Source organism: Eupeodes corollae, chromosome 1 (genome assembly GCF_945859685.1).
Source record: "Eupeodes corollae chromosome 1, idEupCoro1.1, whole genome shotgun sequence".
Taxonomy (NCBI): Eukaryota; Metazoa; Arthropoda; class Insecta; order Diptera; family Syrphidae; genus Eupeodes; species Eupeodes corollae.
Window position 1 is genome coordinate 273,514,098 of NC_079147.1, and position 21,936 is coordinate 273,536,033.

General features: G+C 32.9%; 1 protein-coding gene across 1 annotated transcript in view; it reads right to left on the reverse strand.

The window, feature by feature from the left end:
- The window catches only part of LOC129954157 (MOXD1 homolog 2), a 75,863-nt gene that overhangs the window by 51,878 nt on the left and 2,049 nt on the right, over positions 1-21,936 (reverse strand). The window lies entirely within an intron of this gene.

Consider the following 21,936-nt stretch of genomic DNA (forward strand, 5'->3'; position numbering starts at 1 on the left):
CAAAATACAAACTACAACAACAACGAAAAAATCCACACGACCATCTCTTGAGTGGCAACACAACAGTCAACCAGAATACCTAACTTTTTATTTTTATAACAAACACCGGAGCGGAGCACGGAGCGGCGGCGGCGGCGCGGCGGCGGTGGCGCGGCTCACCGGCAAAGCCTCTACATCGTCTTCTTTGTGGCAAAAGTGTTATTTATGCAACCACGGAGTTGTTCAAGCTTGATGTTCAGGCCATTTTCTGTTCGTTTGTTGTAGGTTTTTTGTGTTGTTATTCGTTATTCGTTGTTAGTTGTTTTTGTTGTTGTTTTTGTTTTTGTTCCTTTTTATTTCTTCTTATTAAAAGAAATCAGGCCAAACACATTGCTCTCTGATCTTTCATGCAGATGATGCAGGTTTGTGCGCTGTTTATGAGATGAGAAGGTTACTCTTGGAAGCGGCAGAAACGTCACCGTCCGTCGTTGTCGTTTTCGTCGTTGTCCTCTTCGTTCGTGTATATTCAGTCGTCATCGTTGTTATGTCGTATTACATTTTTTATAAAGTACAGGCTTGCCATATTGAGCTATTTATCGGTAACTGGGCAACATTTTTCCAAAGAAAAAATACTTACTAACATTTTAGTATGACATCCCAATCAGAATTGGGCTATTAGTAGCTGAAAATTCAATCTTGAGCAAGATTTGTTGTATGAATTTCATATAGAGAACATACTTGTCAGATTGGGCTATTCATCTAAAATTGGGCTATTTTTTCCATACATTAATAGAAAACATTTTTAGTATGACAGCCAAATCATAATTGCGCTATAAATTGCTCAAAGATAATATTTAGAAATATTTAAAACATGGTTTCGTATAAAGGCTTTCTATATTAGTGGAAACTGGGCTACTTTATTTCAGAATTGTCGATTTATACTTTAGTATGACAGCAGAATCATAATTGCGCTTAAAGTTTCTGAATTCTTGTTCTGCGATATATTTGTCGAAGGTATTTCGTATAAAGTCAAATTGGGATTTTTATCGGAGATTGAGCTATTCTTTTCCATCTATGACAGTTCAATTAGAATTGTGCTATAAGTAGCCCAATATTCGTAGCATGTATTTCGTATAAAGTAGGGGCTTTTAGTCTTGGGCATTATATCGAAAACTAGTCTACTTTTTTCCAAACTTGCCGATATACACTTTAGCATGACAACACAATAATAATTGCACTATAAGTTGCCCAGTTCTAATACTGAGCAATATTTTTTAGCACGTGTTTTGTATAAAGTACAGACTTGCTATATTGATATACTGTGTTATCTTTTTCCAAATGAATAACATATATTTTAATATGGCAATCTGATCATCAATTGGGCTAGAAGTAGAATGAAATCTAATTTTCGGCAAATTTTGAATAAAGTACAGATTGGGCTATTCATCGGAAACTGGGCTATTTTGTTCCCAAAATTGCCGAAAGAAAAGCTATAAATAGACCAAATCTAACATTTGTCTCATCTATTTCTTATATAGCACATACCTGTCAGATTGAGCTATTTATCAGAAACTGAGCTATATTTTTTCAAATTACGTACATACATTTTCAGTATGAGCGTTCAATCAAAATTGGGCTATAAGTAAATAGCTCATATATAACTTTGAGCAATGTTTGTCGTATGTATTTCGTATAGAGTATAGCATTGGTAGACTGGGCTATTTATTGGACGTTGGGCGATTTAAAAAATAGAATAACGACCTTATTATGATGGGGATGCAAGTAGCTTCATTCTAATCTTGGGCAACAACTGTCGTATGTATTTTGTAAAGAGTACAGGTTTTTAAAATTTGGCTATTTTTCGGCAGCTGGGTTATTATCTGAGCTACATTCTGTCTCCGATTTTGGGCTACAAATATTTTTGACTAGGCTATCGACCTTGTCCAGAACATGGCAACCCTGTTCAAATATAGAGATGCTTTAATTTTCTACTTCAACATAGTCACTCAGTCAATGATGTGAATTTACTACCTACCTATAGAGTATTTATGTACCTATGCGCATGGTTTATAAGTTCTAATGTCAGTTTGTAGTGTTTTTTTTTTGAAAGCATGTAAACAAAGATTAAAATCTGCCGTAGCCATCAAACAAAGAGTATAGGTACAAGGAATAAGGGCGCTCCCATGTAGGTTAGGTTAGGTATGATATCTGTATTTGGTATTTCACAGGATATTGATACACATGCATCATCTCCACTTTCAAGTACTTGTTTGTATTTTTTTTGGAGTAAATCTTACAAAAGACTCATAACGAAAACTGAATTCAAATAGGAATCAATTTCAGTTTTCAGTAGATGTCATTTTTTGGTTTGGAAGTCATTAATAATTCTACCGAATAATCTAAGCTTCTTTGTTGGGTTCAAATTGCAAGTTTTTAGTAGTTTTGGGCCAATAAGTCAATATTTCTTAGAAATGGTGGTCAATATGGTTTCGATTTTTCAATTTTTCAATACAAACTACACTTAAACTCTTTGCTGTTTGATATAAATTGGACTAGAATTTCATAAAAATGTCGAAAGTCAAAAATTTCAATTTATACATCTCACAAACTTTATTTCTTGACAAAGTTTTGGTTTTCTTGCATAGATGCACAAAATCTCTATAATCAACGTTCGTCAAGTTTTTTTAAAATGCGTTTGACTTTTACACAATACGCTCGGTATTGTTACTTTTTTAACTACAAAGGTGAGATCCAAATAATATTATCGAACATATTTTTATTGGAAATTCAGAAATATTTAAATCTTAAAAAATCTGTTATTGTACACGATCTACCAGGAATGTCCATGAGCTTAGCCTTGAACGCAATTTCAAGTAACTGACTCTTTCTTAGCCGCACATCAAGAATGTGGAATTCTTTACCCAACTTTGTTTTTGCCTCCCACTTAAACATTCAAAAATCTTTTTTTCTGAAACCCTTTTCATTAAACATGATAAATATCGTAACTTCTTTAAAATGAGCAAATTTTAAGAAATAATTGTGATGACCTTTTGACAGCCATTAATTTCTAGGAATTAATTAATGAATCTACCATTACGGCAAAATAATATTCGATATTCGTACGAAGTTCATCAATCGTCGATGGCTTGTTGGCATAGACTATAGACTTGACATAGCCCCACAGAAAACAGTCTAACGGCGGCGTCAAATCGCAAGATTGAGGCGGCCTAGTGACTGGACAATTTTATGTGATAACACGTTTTCCAAACTTGGTTTCCAAAAAATTGCGATTGTGAAATTCCTGCTGGAACCACATGTCCTCCAAGTCCATACCATCTAATTGGGGCCAAAAATATTCGGTTATCATTGAACGGTAGCGATCCCCATTCACAGTAACGTTCCGGTCTTGATAATCATGGAAGAAGTACGGCCTAATGACGCCGGCGCCGCCGGCCAATAAACCACACCAAACCGTAATTTTTTCGGGATGCAATGATGACTCATGGAGTACGTGTGGATTGCTGCCTGGCCAATACCGCATATTTTGTTTATTGACGAAGCCATTAAGCCAGAAATGAGCCTCATTGCTAAAGATGAAGGTGTTGCTCAGCTTAATTTACGAACAAACGACCCTTCCGGTGGTCAAGCGGCTTCAGTTCTCACGTCAGTTTAATCTTGGTAAAGATGTAGGCCATGATCTTTTCACAAAATTCGTCACAACGACAACACAAAGATGCCCAACGCTTGAGAACGACTTGTTAGAGACACATTTCGTCTTTCTGCAACTAAAGGTTCAACAACAGCAATATTCCCGACATTACGGAAACTTCTTTGACTCACTGGTACGGAACCATTTTTGTAATGAGTCTGCGAATTCAAATTTTTCCACTAGAAGCTCAATAGATGATCTGCTGGGACGATTATGATGGCCATAGATTAGACGTAGCGCTCTTAAAGTTGAGGACACTGACTCCAAATTTCGGTAGTCAATTTTAAATGATTTCGACTAGTTGTTGGCGCGTTTATCTTTCCATCATAAAATGGCACACCTTACAGAAGAGAAATGTGTCGTTTGTTGTCCCTGTCGCTCTATTTTTTTAACGTCCCTAAAGCAGTATTCACATGAGCGCGACCAACGAACGACGAATGAATTACAAAATGTGAATTTATTTATGTACGTTTGAAGACATATTTCCACACTAATCCTTAACAAAACGATAGCAATATAATTTCTATTTGACTAAGGATGCATACTTTTACTTTTCAATATCATATGTATATTTATAAATTTAAGAAAACAAATGTATTTGTCTTGAAAAAAATGTAGTTGATACGAACTGTCAAACTTTATTCGCGTTCCACATTATCCACACTTGCTTCGAATTAAATTACCGCGCGTACTTAACCTTGTTTTGGTGAATGGTGTTCGGCTGTGGCTCCTCGAAAAAATATGGATAAAAGGTAAAGGCATTAAATGAATGCACCTGAAAACTTTTTTTTTTTATTAACAAGGGCACTTATAACTTTTATACATAGCTTCGACTGCATTTTCTCTTATCATTTGTTTTCAAAACAAAACACAATGATGATAAACACAAGGAAAAAAATAATTATCAAAATCAAACTTCATTCGCGACGAATTAAAAATTCTCATGTAAAAGAAATGTCAAAATCGACGAATATTCGTTCATTCTTTGGTCGTGCTGATGTGAATAGAGCTTTAACGATTTATCGCTTCCCAAATGCCAAAGTGCAATAATTGACATTTGCCGCCATTTGCAAAAATTGTATCATCTTCCAATATGGTGCATGACATTTGCATTTTGCATCGGAGATATAACAATTGCAATATCTTGAAAATGCGCTTTTTAAGAAAATTAGTGGAAAATATTTTATAAAAATACTGATAACCTTATGTATAAATGGCCCAACTTCTTCCAAAGTTTCAGCTTTTCAAAAACTCATGTTCTACTGTTCTTTCTTCAAACAAAATTGTAACTTAATCCTAATGACACAGTTTCCATCCAATCAACTTCATCTGATGCAACATCATTAGCATCTCTGACTTTTCATGCACATTCGAGGAGGAAAGACTCAAAGAGCTGTGTCTGTGAAGCCCTCAAATAAAAACAAAAAAATTGTTATTGTGATTTTTCGCGCGCGTTGTCCTCATACGATGCAAACAATATTTTCAATTGGCTTAAATTACTTGGTAACATTATAGCATATCAAAACTATGTATGTACTCGTATATGTATATAAAACAGTGTACGTATATATTGTATATTAATATCATGTACATATTGACTAAAAGCAAAATAAAAATAACTCAAATTTGTTGGAATAATACTCGTTAATTCTCCAATGTACAAACGGATATCCTGCATGGCATGTAGAGGTTATAAATTTGTAGATAGATATTTCTATGTATCTGAAAACAACAACATACAAAAAGATAGATAGAAATAAAAACAAATAAATATAAATGTATCTATGGATGCAATCTTATGATTTTTAGTCACGTACCTCTATATATGGATTGGATATAAAGTAACAAAAAAAAACAACAAACTCTTCGACGAATAACAACTTTTCGTATCTTTAATGTGGTTAAACATATTCAAAGTCACAATCTTTCTTGACTCAACTCAAATGAACTGTAGTTAGTGTGTGGAGTGATGGTCATATGTAACGCTACAAGTATAAAGTTTAGATACATATAAAGTAGATATATTCCAATAATCTAATCGATATAGACCCACAATATACCACAAAAATGAGGGAATACCTTCTACGGCTCAAATATATTTATGTGAAAAAATATGATATTAAACATATATGTAGATACGTAAGTGTACAACACGACACAAGACGAGTGAGTGTGTAAGAGATTTGGACACAAAGTTTGTGACCCTTTGAACAAATACCGACACTAAGTAAATGTCAATATAAATAAAACGATTTATATCATATAAATATTTTCAATTTTTTTCTTTTTTATTATTATTTACAATCACGTTTATACGTAAGTTTATAGCTAATGATATATTGAAGATAATATAGTTTATAGATGGGTTATATGGGAAAGTTGATTTTTGTCCTTTGATTCATATCAAATTCGGAAATTTGTACTTTATTTGTGATGAGTATACCAATAAAAGGAAAAGAAATGATAATTATGTATTTAACAAAATACAAATGATGTTTGTGTTTCCGTTGGTCAGAGACTGATTGATTACTGAGATAATCAATAATAAATCTGTATATAGGGAATTTGATTGAAATTTGTACGACTTTGTCAAGTTTGGAACTGCCTACACTTTGTGACTGACATGAGATTAAATAATATTTACTATTAACTATTTGTTTTGGGACGAGAAAAATGTAGAAGATTTGAAGTTTTGTGCTTTAAGTACTCATAATTCAACTTTATACCTTTTGAAGTTCTTTGTTTACAGAGTGTCCTTGGCGTAGTGGGACTCATATGTAGGATGTTTCGGTTCAAAAGCCTATCATTGAAAAGTGCCTTTCCAACTTACATTTCATTGTAAAACTGCGGGTCCCCTTGATTCCAGATACTGCAAATAATTGCATGCCACAAAGCTTTGTTTAAATGTGTAGGTAAATGATCTCTTTGGCAATCTTTTTGTTAGTTCTAGAAACATCCATGAATAAATTTGGCCTGACAGTATTAGTACAAATCTATCTGTCAAAACAAAAAATTCCGATTTTGCATTTCCAATCTAATTGCTCATCAGTTTTCTTGGGATCCTCAGTTCGATCACCACCGTAAAGTACTTTTGAAGATGAATGCTAGCATAGGGTATTCCCATAAAACGCTTCAGATCACGCGAGGAACTTTTCTCTCAAAACGACCCAACGTGCTTTCATCCGGTTTTATCATAGTCTAAGCTTCTGTACCGTATATCAGGACGTAGACGATGAGGGTCTTATTATGGCGACTCTCTGGTCACTCAAGAAACAGCGGTTTGGAAGAGTTATTCTTCGTTTGATCTCAGCGTTGGTGTTGTTTTCTGTGTTTATAGCGAATCCTAGGAAAGCAAAGTCCTTAATTACCTCTAAGTTACGTCTGTCGATAGTGACGTTTGCACTGAAACAGAGGTTTTGTAGGTCCTTTCTAGATGACACAATAAACTTTGTTTTGCCTCATTAACCGATATCATCAGGATATGGTAATAATTGTCCAGATTTTTGAACGACAGTGCTTCTAGTTTTGATGTAGAAGCTTTGCACTATTCTTTCAGGGCCGAACTTAATTAAATCGGACGACAGTGAATCACCTTGTAAAAAGTATTTTTAACATCGAAAGGCTCGGTTAAATTGTTTCCGATCCTTATGGAGCAGCGCGAATAGACAAACGGAGCAGTTTGGCAGGGATACCAAAACTAGACATGGCTCTATAGTTCGTTTCTATAAATGCTGTCGTATGCAGCCTTCAAATCGATGAAGAGATGGTGATTGTCAATTTAATGTTCTTGTTTTTTTTTCTAAGATCTGCCGTAATGTGATCAGCACCTATCAGGTTTTTGACATAATTTTGCAGAGAACATTTTGTAAGCGATGTTAGGTAGATCAAATCCTCTTTAGTTGTTACAGTTTAAAAGGTTGCCTTTTTCAGTATGGGGCAAACAATACTGAGGTAGGACTTGATGGAACTCCCGCAGAGCCTTTACAAGCAGCGCTAATGTCGTCAAGCGAATTGCTTCATCCGCTCATAAAAAAAGTGGAAGAAGAGAATGATCTTCAAGCTTCCAAAAAAGGAGTAGTAGCTAAAATCATACTGGAACCCATCAGAAAACACCTTGAGGCTACATTCGATGCCAAACAAGCAGGACACCCTGCGGATCATTATTGAGCACTGCGTCGAATATCGATTTCCACTAAACCTGCTGGTCATCGACTTCAGAAGGCCTCTGATAGCGTTAACAGGGAGTATATCTGGTTAGCTTTGCGGAGGAGAGGCATTCCAGAAAAATGTATTGCTATTATAAAAGCAACATATGACAGATCCAAGTGTCACGTTCTGCACGAGGGTAGGTTTTCAGAGGAATTTGAAATTCGTACCGCAGCTGTATTCTGTCTCCAATATTGTTTTTGTTGGTGATAAGCGATGTACTGCGCGCAGTTTTGTGAGGTAGCGGAGGGATCCAATGGACTTTGACATCCTATTTAAAGCACTTGGACTACGTAGACGATGTTTGCTTACTCTCTCATAGGATCATAGATCTCCATCAAATGACAACAAGTGTGGAGAGATAAGCAGAAGTTGTGGGTCTGAAAATTAATTCCGGCAATACAAAAATGATCAGCCTCGAAACCCGACCATCTTCTCAAGTAAATATATCCACACAACCGGTAGAGAATGTGGAGAGCTTTCAATACCTTGGAAGTATCGTCTCTATCGAAGGCGGAATCGAACAAGACGCCACCTGCTCCATCGGCAAAGCAAAAGTGGCGTTCGGTATGATGTCGAAAATTTGGAGGAATAACTTTATTAGCTTATATAAGAACAAGGCTACGACTGTTTCGCACAAATGTTGAATCTGTGCTTCTTTATGGGTGCAGCACCTGGAAGGTTTCTTCAGCCATTACAATAAAGCTTCGTAAATAGATGTCTTCGCAACATCCCAAGGATTTTTCGGCCCAACCGAATATCCAATGAGGTTCTTCATAGAGAGACAGGTCAGGAACCTATAGACTCTATTATACGAAGGGCTAAGTGACAATGGATTGGACAATGGACATTCGCTTTGAAAAGGTAACGACTGCATTGCAGGCCAAGCAATGCAGTAGAATCCGCTCACACAAGAAGGAAGAAGAGCTGGACGACCGAGAAGCACATGGCGCAGGACAGTCGAGGAAGAATCAGCGTTCCTAGGCAAGAGTTGGAGGGATCTGAAACCCATCTCCGGAAACCGCACACAATAGCACTTAGGCGTAGTAGAGGCCTTATGCACCTGAAGGGGTTCCCAACGGGCTTAACAGGTCTAAGGACCTAAGTAAGTAAGTAAGTATTCATCGGCCATGCTTTCTTCCGACCATATTTTACAGATAAACTGGTGCATACTCCTATACGAATTTATTTTCAGCTACTTTGAAGACCTGGGCATTCAAGCCCGGCTTGTTAGACTTCAGCTTAGATATAGCAATATTTACTCCGTCTAAGTTGAAAAAATGGGATTGTTGGCTTTCTATTGGATATATTGAATGGATCATCTTACCTGACAGTAGAATTCGGTTCGTCGTCACCGTTATACCAGTCTTCAAAAGTGGTTCTTCCATATCCTAAGCATTGAATGCGGATCCACTTTCTTTTTTGCAGCCTTCTTCGGTTCGAGGTTTGTGTACTTGTGAATTTCTTTTCATCTGCTCATAGAATTCTTAACTTCTGCTTTTGAACCTGTCAACATTTTCGACCACACGCTTCTCATTCTCTCTCTTTTCAATTCTGAAAAGTCGGGGGTCCTTTCTTCTTTTGATCATTGTGTTTATTTCAAGAACCCAATTAGGGAAGATCCAAAGGGGGTAATGCTCTATGGAGTTCTATTGTGTTCGCATGTTAATTGAAAACTTTGAACGCTTTTAAACCTTTATGCAAAACAATATCTTATGTCGTTTGGTGAATTTTTAATTCCAAAGATCGATACAGAAGATCGACAAGTAATCAACAAACCTGAGTTTTTTAACATTAAGGGCAACAGAAGAGCTTCTCAGTTGTTCTTGAGCGGAGCGACACGCACATGGTTTCAATTCTTCTCATTAACAATTTATAAAATTTGCATACCAGGTTCACTATAAGCAGAAAAGAAGGTGCTTTTTGCTTTAGTGCTTTATTGGAACTGTGACTCCAACTGTTTTTGAGTTTCTCAAGCATGTATCGTTAGATTTTAGTAATCGCATAGTTTTTACTTGTCAAATGTCAAAAGTTGACAGATTCTAAAGCTAGTTGACAGCTATACTCAAATAGGGAGCCTCTAATTGAAAAACTCATTAAGATACAAGCTTTTCTGGTATGTATCTCACCTTATCGTTATCTGTTTCAGGGTTTGGATATATCTATAAAAATAAGACTGCAATAAGTTTTATTTATTATTTCCCATCATTATGTCATTATTAAGGAATCAGACTTTCACATACCCACACTTCATTCTATAAAGGAAATTACAGAAATTATGTCTTATTTATTTAAACTCCATAATAATAAGTCTTATAATGATGAAAATAAATTAATAATTTTTGTTTCCAGAATACTAAACTAACATACATACTTCAAAATTGACTTCTTAACAGGCAGGTAGCTTTTAGGGAAATTACACATAATAACATACATTTCAAATAGAATTCAATAGAATTATTCTACATAAAGACATTTAACTTTTATGTCAAAGTAAACATAACAAAAAAAAAAACTAAAATATACAAACGGTTGGAATGTGATTAGTATGCAAAGCACACTTTTCTACATACAAAATAAAACAAAACAACCGCTGGTGGTATGCGGTGGGGTGGTGGTTTTTGTTTAATAAATACCTCAATTCAATGACTTGAAAAATTAAAAGAAATAAAAATTAATGAAATTGTCATAAGGATTCCTAATATTATGGTAAATAAAATAATAATAAAAAGAAACTATGAAGTGTTTATAACCTGCCATCTCATACCCTACGACCGAAAACATTAAAAATAAGGCTTTGATATGATGCAAGAAGAACCTTTTCAATTATTCAAAAGTGTTATTTGTTTTTCAAGATAATTACGAGTATATCCTTTTATGTTTCGCTTTTTTTATATTTCGTCCTAAAACTACTTTATTATAAGAATGGGAATTAACTTTATGTATTAGGAATGAATTTGAATGTGTTTTGTATATTTTTGTTTTTATAGGGTTTTGTCCTAGAAACTTTAACAACTAAACGGATTATTATGAAATATTCAATTTGTCAGTTGAGTACGAGTATATCGAGAAATAGGTCAATTTTCGAGTTTAATTGATGAAATTTATGACGTCAGTAGAAAAATTATAGACGTCATCTGATTGAAGCTATAATGTCCCCTATTCTGTTGTTATTTATAGGAATACATTGCATTTACATATTATGTAGGTTCAAAACGAGGGATATAAAGATTTAAAAAGCTTATGTTTAGATACTTAATAACAAACTTATGACGAAAGAGCTCTTCCGATTACAACTTGCTTATACAAGTAAAATGTATAGTTATGTGATAAAAGACATATTTGTACCCTTTATCCTTTCTAACTCTGAAAATCATGAAATTATAAATGAAACCAACTATTTAGGTTGATTGTTATGTTGGTAAAAAGTACTAACATTTTAAATGGCGCCCAATCAGGGATCTCAATGGATTCCCAAAATTAGATGTTTTTTGCTGTTAAAGTAACAAGATTCTTATAACGTTTAAGTAAATAGGATGTAAATGCAGACTACTTTTTAAAAAAAATCAAAAAAGGGCGCCCAACTGGGGATCATACTAAATTAAATTAAATAAATATTTTTTTTTAACAAAAAGTAAAGAGATACTCCTTGGTAACTAAGAAGGGACATCAATGAAGTTAATGCATGGCATCTCTCGTTGAGGGATCATAAATGGCGCCCAATCAGTAACGTCACTTAGGTTGCTACAAATGCAATGCACAGCTTAATAGTTATTGCTATCTTAGAAAAGTGACAAGATCATAAATGATGCCCAAACAAGGTCAGTCTAAACTGTTTTTTTGTTTTAAATCGACAAGATCCTAATTGTTGACCAATCAGGGACCTCTGTAAGTTTCTTATAAATGTAACCCTTTTCTTGCAATCTTGATCTGTTTTGACAAATTAACAACATCCCTACTTGTGCCATCTAAATTTGTTTTACTGGTACTGCGTCTTGCGAGATATTTAAAAATCATCTAAGAGTAATTCTTGCTATGCGCTTTCTCAAATTAGCCGTTCAGATTGGGCATTACAACTGTAGGTCCCCTCCATTCTCCCTCCATGACTCACATACAGAATGGTGTAAGTCACCAGGCCCTGGTTTCCTAAGGACTTTTGCGGCACCTAATCTTAGGCCAAAAAGTTTCTAAATGGCGCCCAATCAGGGACCTCCACCTTACTAAGTTTCATATACATGTAACCCACCTCTTGCAAGTGATCTCTTTAAAAAGCAACAAGATCCAAATTTCTCAATTTGAGAATTCAAAGGACAATGATTGTGTAATTCAAAAAAGTAAAAATGGCGCCCTAGCAGGGACATCAATGAGATTATTTTATAAAAGCCACAAAACCTTCCTACTTGAACTGTTTGTTTCATAAGTATAACGTTATCTTAAATGATGATCAATCAGAGATTCCCTAAAACCATTGTCCCTAACTAAATTGTTTGTTGGATAACGAGATCCTAAATGGCACATAGTCCGAGACTTCTCCAAATTCATTGTTTTGCTTAAGACAACAAGTTTCTAAATGGCGCCCCATCATGGAACTCACTAAGTTAACTACACATGTAACTCACCTCTTTCAATGATCTCTTTAACAAAGTAAAAAGATCCCAATGGATTAATTTGAAAGTCCAAAGGACAATGATTTTGTGATTGAAAAAAAAAAGTAAAAATGGCGCCCAAGCAGGGACATCAATGAGATTTTAGTATAGATGCGACACAAACTTCATAATTGGTTTGCTTTTTCGATAAGTAACAAGATTTTAAATGACACCCAATCAGAGACTTCTCCAAATTTATTGTTTTGTAAAAAGCAACAATATCCTAAATGGCGCCCAATCAGGGAACTCACTAAGTTTCATATCACTGGTACTGGTTTGATTGTAAAAAAGAAAAAATGGCGCCCAAGCAGGGACATCATTAAGGACTTTATATGCACTACACTTACAAAAAAAAAGTAAAATAAGAATAATATATTTAAAAAAAAAACGACATTTGATCAAAGTGTACCAATCTAGTGTAAAAAATTAATAAATAAAGATAAAATCAGAAATTTTACTAATTTACCCCATGTGTCATTTTTCAATTACATAAATATCTCCCACTTCAGTCATTAAAATGTTTAAATTATTTTTTCTGTCCAATCATTTTATAAACATTAAAAGTGAGTAAACAACTTTATTCTAATATTGGTTTATTTAATATTAAACAAAATAATTATTATTTGTTTTGATTTAGAAAAGTCGTCAATAGGAAAAATCCAAACAAACAAAAAAACATCCATATCCCCGTAAATATGCTTGTTTTTTAATTTTGCGTGCATTAATTCACTTCTATTGTTTTTCTGTCTATTGACATTAACGATTAAAGACTTTTTCCATCATTAATGGCTTTGTTTTAGTAAACATATAGATAGAAGGGGAAGAGGGGGCAAATTTCCATGAACCTTTAACTACCCATCATTCTACCACAAAAAAATACCACCCACCGCCCACAACCACCCTTAATGCATGATTACAAACCACAAAATCGATTTTTTGTTGTTGTTTTGTTTTGTTGTGTGGCATGAGACCTAGATTCGAATCATTTAAACGTTAAATTGAAAGATATGCGCATACAAAAACAACAACAACAATAACAACAAAATGTATATAAAAAAGGCAAGGTATAGAGAGGTATTCGAATGCCAGTATTGGCCTTATTCTGGAATTCACATCATCATTGTTTGAATTTGTTGTAATCGGATGGAATGAAAGTAGATTTTATTGAACTAGGTCTATATTCTGCGATGCGATGCGATGTGTACTATATTACATTGTACAAACTGTAAATTGTTGGATAAAATTCGATAAATCGACAAAAACAACAACAAAATAAAATTGAGATTTGAAAGCGCCTTAACATTGATTTCAAATAGACTAATATGTACTTAAAGTTGATTGAAAAAAGTAACACACATTATTAACTTAAAGAGAAAAATTTTACTAAGAAATACTAAAAGTTTTTGGGATTGCAATGATAGTAAATAGTAATGGACTTTGTATTGTTTTCGTTTGTTGATGTTGTAATGGGTTTTTGGGATTTGGAGGGACGACGACGTTTTGAAATGCGTGGAAGACTTTAATAGAGTACGTTATGGAGAATAAAAGAAAACAAAAAATAGGCAAGGACGACTGATAAAGCCGAGTTGTTAAAATGACTATTATCTGAAAGCTACGCCAATACGAGTAAATGGACTGAACGGAATAATGTTAAAGTTAAATAACATGTTGGACTTGACTTCGGGCTTGAGCCAATAGAAGCCCCGAATTCAATTGCTTGAAAATGTTTACAATTAGGAAAATATGATGTAGTATATTTGCGATGTTAAATAGCTTCGATTATAGTAAGAACCGTCAAATTCCTCAAAAAAGCCATCAACCGCAGACTCCACCTCTTCTTTTTTGGCAAATCTTTTACCATTGAACCATTTTTTCAAGTTTGAAAAGAGAAAATAATCCGAGGAAGCTAAATCTGGCAAAAAGGTTGCGTAAGGAAGCAATTCTAATTCTAACTCACTGATTTTGAGTCAAACGGGACAATAAGTTCCCATAATAATGGCTGTTGATTGTTTTTCCTTTCTAAAGATAATCAATTCAAATTATCATGTCTTCGCCTTCTTTGGAGCTGATTTTCCACTTTCAGTCAATTGTCTCAAGTATGAAGTGATGGTATCATGTTTCATCCGTGGTTATAAATTCACCCAAAAACTCTGTTTTATTGCTGTGAAACTTCTCCAAAAACTCGATTGAAACATCCTCACGACTCTGTTTTTTTCCCTTGTGAGTAATTGCGGCACCCATCTTCAGCACAGCTTTCTCATGCCCAAATTTTCAGTCAACATGCGATGAATAGCACTTTTTGAAATGCCTACCATGTCTGATAGCTCGCGTTGAAAATCAAAATGACAATAATTGTGTGATTGGAAAAAATGTAAAAATGGCGCCCAAGCAGTGTCATCAATGAGGTTTTAGTATAAATGCAATACAACCTTCCTGATTGATCTATTTTGTTGGATAAGTAACTAGATTCTAAATGACACCCAAACAGGGACTTCTCCAAATTAATTGTTTTGTATAAAGAAACAATATCCTAAATGGCGCCCAATCTGGGATTTTACTTAGTTTCTTAAAAATACAACACACTTCTTATAATTGTTTTTTTTTCCTTGGAAAAGGAACAATATTCAAATGGATTAATTTCAAGATTACAATGGACGAAGATTATGTGATTATTAAAAAGTAAAAATGGCGCCCAAGCAGGGACATCAATAAGATTTGTTTAATAAATGCTATATACAAAACCTTCCTACTTTATTTGTTTGTTCCATAAGTAACATTATCCTAAATGATAATCAATCCCCAAAACCATTTTTCTAACTGATTTGTTTGTTGAGTACCAAGATCCTAAATGACATATAGTCCTAGACTTCTATAAATTCGTTGTTTGGTTTAAGACAACAAGTTTCTAGATGGCGCCCAATCAGGGACCTCACTAAGTTTCATATAAATGCAATCCACCAAGTGATTTTTTTTATTAAGTAACAAGAACCCAATGGTTTTGTGATTGAAAATAAGTAAAATGGCGCCCAAGCATCAATAAGGCTTTGGTATAGATACGACACAAATTTCCTAATTAGTTTCCTTGTTCGATAAGTAACAAGATTCTAAATGACACCAAATCAGAGACTTCTAAAAAATACATTATTTTGTATAAAGCAACAATATCCTAAATGGCGCCCAATCAGGGACCTCACTAAGATTCTTAAAAATACAACCCACTTCTTATGATCGATTTGTTTTTCTTTATAAAAGGGACAATATCCAAACGGATTAATTTTTTTTAAAGATCCAATGGACAGTAATGGCTTGATTGTAAAAAAGTAAAAATGGCGCCCAAAAATTGTGAAATAAGTATAAAATAATTTAAAAAAGGGTTCTTATGTGCGCTACATTCGAAATACATTGTGAAATAAGTTGCTAGCGCACTTTCAGTTAACGACAGTCACCCAATACGATTTTGTGGATTATCTTCACCATTTCTGGCGTGGGCATCTCATATCAGCTTGTACGACCTGCCATTCAATATTTTACTGTTGTAAACGAAGGAACAGACTCCCCTAGAGTAGAATCTAGCTCCACTTTGATATTTGTTGCACTGAGGCCTTTAAAATGAAAGATTCAATATTACATAACGATGACTAAATTTGTCCATGTTTACAAATTCACTTATGAGAGCGTTTCGAATTAATGGCTGCCAAACAAATACTGAACAATGTAGCGTCGTAAGACTTTAAACTTAAGCTTTATAAAGTTGGTACTCTCAACCATAGTCATCCTTTCAAACAACAACCCCCATCTACAAGGCAGCTTGGGTACTTCTGGGACTACCCTAGTAAATTAAGCAATTTTTAAAAGATATTCATCGATAACAGTTCAGAACAGTCTACAACATTCTCAATTATCAAAAATGTTATGAATTAGCTATTAGACTATTAAACTTTGATATTTATCAACAACCAATTGATATTTGGTGCTCGAATTAGGGATGAGACTTTTAGGTCCAATGTCAATCTTTGAATCAAAAAATCGGTTTTAAGGAAGTTTCAGTAACAAATCAAATTGCCAATCATTTTTCTAAATGTCCTGATTAATACTTTTTAAGACAGAAACGTGCGGTCTTAATTTCAATAAAAATATAATCGTATTTGTATCTAATATCTTTAGTAGCAAGAACTTATATGTATTGCAGTTCTTCAACTAATTTTAACGTGGTTCTACGAGTAACCCCTGCTTCTACGAGTAAACCCTTGTTAACTTATTCTTAGAGCTAATGATGGTAATTTTTTCATTCTATTTAAGTACCAAATACTTCAAAAGTATTTATCCCTAAAAATGGACCTCCACCATCTCTTACATACATTTCTACCGAATTACTAAATTTATCACTTCCATTTTTTTTTATTTTGATGAATAATAAATAGTTTAATTTTGTTATTGTTGTTTTTGTTTTTGTTTTGTTTAAAAAGAAATAAATCTTGATCAACAAGTTTTGATTAATTATGTAACATATACAATAAACACTTCTTTCATCGTCTTCGTCGCTTGTCTTGTCTTTTTTGTGTACTCCATTTTCAAAAGACATTGTCCAGGTCCAGGTGTTATAAGATAGGTTTTAATCAATATTCTATATATACTTACAGATACTCTTTTTAACAACACCGGTTCACCTGGCTGAAAAGATGTATGTATGTATCTTTGAGCATCTATTGATTGTCTTCATTAATTTCTTCTTTTGTTATCATTTTATGTTACACTATTAGTCCTTGTCAGATGTTGAATGAAATAATATTAAATAGCGCATTTATATACAAGGATATGAATAGGATGAATTATTTATATACATTTTCTAATGAGATTTTGTATACATAAAGATTTAAAAAAGTTAATTTCATTACATTTAAAAAAGTTACAAAATTACAAAGAAAAAACTATTTTGTTAATAGATTTCAATAATTATATTTATATAAGCTTTAATGCTTGGAAATATAGGACGAGCATTAGGGAAATAAGGAAGGATTTCAGAAAACTCAAGGATGTACATTGGTATTTAAAATTTATATAGTCAAACGATAGAAAACAACAGAGTTGAATACAGTATTCCACATTCTTGAGGTGCGGCTGGACAAAGAATCTCTATGCTTGAAAAACGTTCAAAGTTAAACTTAAGGGTAAACTAATGAGCATTCTTGCATATTCAAGTATCATAGAGAATTTTTTGAGGAAGGTAATACAACTGGCTTTTTGATAGAATATTTTCAAAAAAATAGAAATCAAACAACAAAAGACATGAAACTTTACAATGATGTTGATGAAGTTGAAAATTGATCATTTTGATAAAAGAAAAATATTAAACATTCCATTTTTCAAATAGCCACTGAAATTCGAAAAAAAAGGAAAGCTGCGCAAATGTCTTAAAATTATTTGTTGTAACGAAGTTTGTACTCAACTTAAAATATGAAATAAAAAAATCTATTGTAAATTCACTGAATGTCTATTGTTAAAAAAATTCTACACGATCATTTTAAAAGAGCATCCTTTTATTAAAATAGGGGTACATAGAAAAAATTGAAGGCATCCTCCCATCTGTTCAAAAAACTGTTATAAGATTGACAGGTTAGGTCGATGTACCACCAAATTTCAAGATCAATCCCATAATTCTATTCAAAAATATTATGTTTCCTCTATGATTATAATAATGTATAACAAAAACAAAACATACTTTTTTGAAGGAGATTTAAGGATACGATCGATTTTTTGTATGATCATTCTTACAAGATCGCTTTGAACTCCTATGTATTGATATTTATAAGAAATGAGAAAAGACTCATAAAAAATAAAAACTTATGAGTATCAGTTGATTTTTTATCCTCATCTTAAGTTACTATAGTCAAGAGTATTGTTGCCATTTATTTTGAATAACTCACATAAAAGATTGTGGCCTACCACGAACATAGAGGTTAGACATTTAAAGATGTTTGTACTTCTTTGTTTTTTTTTGATATCTTAAGGAGATTTTGTACATCAAATTGTTTTACATACATTTTAGAGATTTCCAGTAGAGGTTTAATTTTGAATAGCCTTCTGTAATGGCAGCTGTCATCTTTTGACATTGGAAAAGTAAAAACAAAGTTATTTCTAAGAAATTATGTTGACTTATTTTAACTGAGAAAAGAAACCTTAACACGAATTCAACAAGGATTTATGAAGAAATGTTTCTTATTTTGTCTTTGCTTTCAAATTTTGAACTTGAAAACACTTTTCCGTGAAATTTCTTCATTGATAAATTTGATAATTTAGTTGAATTCCCACATAAAAATGCAATGTTCTCCATTACAGCATATCTTTAGATCTATCGTTTTGAGCTATTTGACACCCCATACTTATAAAGTCCTCATTTGGACTAAGAGCTTTCAATCGATTTTTTATTTGTAAATATTTTCGGAATTATTACGTCCATCTGTTCTATCTTTCCATTTATCTATATTTTCTAGGAAAATACGAGCTCGTATTTTGCCCAAAGATGTAAACTTAATATTTAAGGGGATCTTATCAGCTTTGATAAATTTCTTCTAATTCCATACACAAATATTAATTCTTATTGATAACATTTCTCACAATTTTTAATCCAAAGGAATCCCAACTTATTTCTTGGAATACTACAAGTACAATTCTGAAAAATTCCTTATCGGTTCCGGTGATTAAAAAAAAAAAAAAAATGGTGCTATACATACACAGTATAGATTGAATCTTCTTTAAAATTTAATTTGAATTTTATTTGATAGAGATTTTCATAGAATACTGTTTTATTAATTAAAATTGTGTGTGTTTTATTTTACTTAAGGATGCTAGATTCTTTACTTTGAGCAGATCTGCACGTCTCAGTGGTGTTCTGAATTTATTAAGCTTTTTTGAGATGTTTTTTTTTTTACACTGCTTTGACAATTCTGTTGAAGATGAATTCATTTCATATTTTGCTTCCCGCAATTAAATTATGTTTATGACCTTCTTTTGATGATTTTTCTTTTACAAAAATCTTAACATAAGTTTTTAATTGGGTACAAATTGTTGAAGCAACCAAGATGAAGGATTTAAACAAATATGTCTCTTAATTCTTTTGTTTCTGTGTAGTTTTCATCTTTGATTTAGTACCACTTTAATTTATGGATTTTACAGTTGAAGTTTTCATTTGCAATCTTTAATTCACCACGATGAATAGTTTTCTATATTAAATATTCATTATGCACATAGATCAGCTCACAAATCAACACCTTCAAGAAGTTAAAATTTAGAGAAGTCACGTTTAACTTAATTGCATTTCAGTCTGGGGAGCAATGTCGGATTCAAGGGGGGGGGGGGGGGGGGTAATGATGAAATGATGTAATTAGATGTCCATTTTTTCTTTAATTCAAGAACCAAATATTTTTCTCTTTACTGTTTTTGAGTTTTGTTGGTTCAAGCAAAACAGGAATTTTTTAGAATTTTACTTTTAGTAAATACCAACTAGAGCAGAAAATACTATTTTTCGGGAAAAGGCTACGTTTCAACGCAATCTCTAACATTTCTGTGTAAAATGACCAAAATAACCAAAAACCCTCTTAACTATTTTAATTTAGCTCTTAAATATGACATATCTAGAATCATGTTGGAATCTTGGAATGCTATTATATGTTGGGAATCGTCCAAATTAAAAACTTCGAACACATCTTGCTGCACAACTGTGTTCGACAAAAATCTAATAACTTAAGTTGTCAATTTAGCGCTCTAAATGTGTAAATATAAGCTTAAGATACACATTATGTTATTTACATTTTTTAAACCTCTTTAAAAAAAATTTGTTTAGCGTTGTTCAAAAACTCATTTTCATGTTAAGTGTGTTACCCCCCTCCCCCTTCATTGAAAGTCTGGATCAATACTTGCTGGGGAGAACATATGTACATATTTCGCTTATCACTCCAAGGTACAATCTCTTTTAATGACACCAATTCAAATAATTGATCCTATCCATTATTGCTAGAAAACTAATGTAAAGTCGGAAAAAGATGAGAAATATTAATCAGTAGAACCTTTTTTTAATTTTTTTCTGATAATGTCTTATATCAGAAAAAAGTTAATAAAAGGCCATGTAAAGAGATTCCTTTTTCCAGCAGCACATCAAGAATGTGGAATACTTTACTAAAGCCTATTTTCCTCTCAATTCGTTATTGCAAACTTTAAAACTAACTTACACCGATATCTTAATCCAAATTCTTCATTATTTTGCTAACACTCGCATTTAGATCAAACTTTACTCTTATTATGTATAAACACAAAATTGGTTTCCAAAAATTTTACTTGGACTTATCAGTTAATGATTAAGAAAAGATTTTAAATATACACTATTTGTTTATGTTCAACTCAGATAACATATTCTTCTTTTTGACAAATCTCATTTAAATGTCTAGAACTATGTTAAAATTTATTTAGGTATAAAATTTGCATTAAAAAAACACATTCCGTTACTCAAATTAAACCCCTACACCTAAATGTCAACCGATTAAAACATAAGCAAATCTCAAAAAAACACCCTGTAGCTACTTAAATTTTCCAATGACACACTGAAATAATTTAATCATCTTCCAATTTAAACAACAGTGACAATATTGTCTTCAATTAGTTTTCTTTTAAAATGCAAAACAATTTGTCAATTGAATATTTCTATAAACATCAACATCACACAGGTCAAAGTTTCACAATCTTCACAAGTCACAACTCACAATGCACGTCACAATCAACATCATTCATTATTATTATTATTACTATCATACCGTTAAATCGCTCGTTAACACCATTTCACGCACAATATGCCTTAAATTTTTCATCACAACATAAAAAAAATATACAAAATGATAAAAACCCAAACGGCCAGTAGTAGTAAAAGTCACAACTGTCACAGTAACAGTAACAGCAGCACCAGCAGACAATAATATCATTGATTCTTTAAATTCAGTTTCTTTTTCTTTAAATGCATTTTCTATAAACTTCTATAAGTATCTACAACTTCTTATTTCTTTTATTTGACATTTTCAACACACAATCTTCTTCTTCTTTGATTCATTATACCAAATGCCGCCAATCCTTTTAAAATAATTTTGATATAAAAAAGATAATCCATTGAAATTCATGAAAAGTATGTATGTGTGTATAATTTTTGAAAGAAATCTTCTCTTTCCGGCGTCGTGGTTGGAGTCGTGGTCTATGTCATCGTTGTCATAGCCATAGTCATAATCATAGTCATAGTCATCGTCATCATTTGACATTTTCCGCACAAAGAAAAAGAAATCCCCGTTATGTTGTGTAGCCGCCATGAAAATTCTCTTTTTCTATTTGTTGTTGGTTGGTGCTGTTGAAATTTTCTTT